This window comes from Penaeus chinensis, chromosome 1 (genome assembly GCF_019202785.1).
Source record: "Penaeus chinensis breed Huanghai No. 1 chromosome 1, ASM1920278v2, whole genome shotgun sequence".
In the NCBI taxonomy this organism is placed as follows: Eukaryota; Metazoa; Arthropoda; class Malacostraca; order Decapoda; family Penaeidae; genus Penaeus; species Penaeus chinensis.
Genome location: NC_061819.1, coordinates 31465376 through 31467637, shown reverse-complemented (window position 1 = coordinate 31467637; position 2262 = coordinate 31465376).

Below are 2262 nucleotides of genomic sequence, written 5' to 3'. Positions count from 1 at the left end.
AAACTGACATAAATAGTCTTAACAACAACTGACAAATATAAATGACTGTAAACAACAACAGAAACTTAAACAGAAGTAATAAATGAAGTGAAAACCAATGCAAATCAGATCAATAATACATCGTAAGACAAACTGCATTATAATAAAATATACATAAACGCGAGTAGACTGAATTGAGCAAGTCAAGACATATCTTAAAATAAAAAAATCTAAAGTGAATTCAGTACCCGTATTAACATTCTCTCTAATCCGGGATTCGCTAGCCAGGAAGCTCAGATGGTTCGGAATGGTAATTTGAATCTGGCTGCAGATGTATATACACATCCCAGATGTTATCCAAAAGTCTAAATGATTATTTTCCTTTGGTTTCCCTTTCATGGTAGTATTCGCTACTTAAATCTGATCAAAGATATTGGAACCTTAGTACATGTGTAACAGTAAGAAAATGTAATATGTCAGTGTGTGGAATAGAGACGGTTTAACCTACGGGAGTGGTGGAAATCTGAATTGCATTATTAATAATTTATGATTTGCACCCCAGCACCCTCAGGGTCGACTCCACTATTTAAAAAAAAGGAAATGTCCTCCTTTTGAACCAATATCTCTCTCTGCTATTCAGACAACCCTTACAAAAAATACCCTTCTATTAGTTTCATCATCCGCCCCTGGATAATCACGGAAACCTATTGCAGACGTACACAGAAATCGAACTTTGAAATAATTACTGCCTGCAATCCCACCAAAGGCCTTTATGTATCAAATCAGCTACACCAAAACAGGAGGTCCATGTAGAGCGAATGAAAGCTTAAACAATTAGTAATACCTGAAGATTCTTTTTGAGCAGCTGAGGCTTCTGCACAGAAAAGGATTAGTGATTCTCGTTGTATTATGTTCAACAGTTCGGGAGGAGACCAGTATTATTTAAGGTTAAGTTATTCTGATGACACATCTTAAGCTCAAATTAATTTACAATTGCAAGATTTGCGCAAGTGCTTTTGACCCACTGACATGTCTGTAGTTCGTTTAGCATATTACAATTTATGTTATTCCTTATCAAAACAAGTAATTCACCTCTAGTTTTGGGGCTGTCATGCGTGGAGTCTCTTGAGAGCCCAGCCTCTAAACTGTCTTGTCCTCGTAATTTTTTTCATCCAATTGATAGTTCCACAACAAAACAACATCGTCAGAGATTTCGTTGTTTAAAAGTGTTTCCTGAAGTTTAACATTAGTGCATATAATAACAAGCTAATAATATATATTAGCTAATGAGCTAAGCTACCCTATTGTAGCTTCAGAACTTTGGCAGAATCATTTTATATGTACACAAGTCCAAAACCACAAACGCACACACACACACACACACACACACACACACATATATATATATATATATATATATATACATATATATGTAAATATATGTGTGTGCAAATCTATCTATTTATACACACAAACATATATTTATATATACATATACATTCATATATATGTGTGTGTGTGTGTGTATGTATTAATATATATATGTATTTATGTATGTATATGCACATATATTCATATATATATATATATATATATATATATTATCATCATCATCATTGTGGAGCTAATGACGGCGGGGGCGCATAGCCGCATTCACCCTTCGCTTCCACCTACCAGGGTCCCCGATGGCGAGCCGCTAGGCAGGGGCCCGGCCCATCTCTAACTCCTCACGACAGGTTTGATCGATCTGCCCAAGCTTCCTTGGTCATCCCACAGGCCTCCTCCACCCAGGGTTGTCTGGAACAGAGACCTGGTGGGTAGGGTCATCCTGTGGGAAACGAGCCAATTGGCCGTATAGCCTGAGTTGGCGATCACGGATTGTGCAGGTAACAGGACCTGTACCAGTCTCACTGTGTGACCGTTGGTTAGACACATGGTCCCACCAACTGTACCCCATGATCGGTCGCAAAGATCTATTACAAAAGGCATCAAGACGAGATTCGAAAGCACAAGATAGCGTCAAGGTTTTACTACCAGATAGTAAAACTGGAGTATCAGGGCCTTGAAGACATGTAGCTTGGGCCTTCTACAAGAGATTTCATGATCCCTGCTGCTAAGCCAATCCGTCTACTGACTTCCTGGTCTGACAGCCCGGAGTCATGAACTGCACTATCGAGGTATATAAAGTTCTCTGTGACCTCGATATTTTCACCGCAAGCATGTACCGACTGAACAGGATCTCATAGTAGGCCCCCAAAATCCTGGATCCTTGACTACATTGCT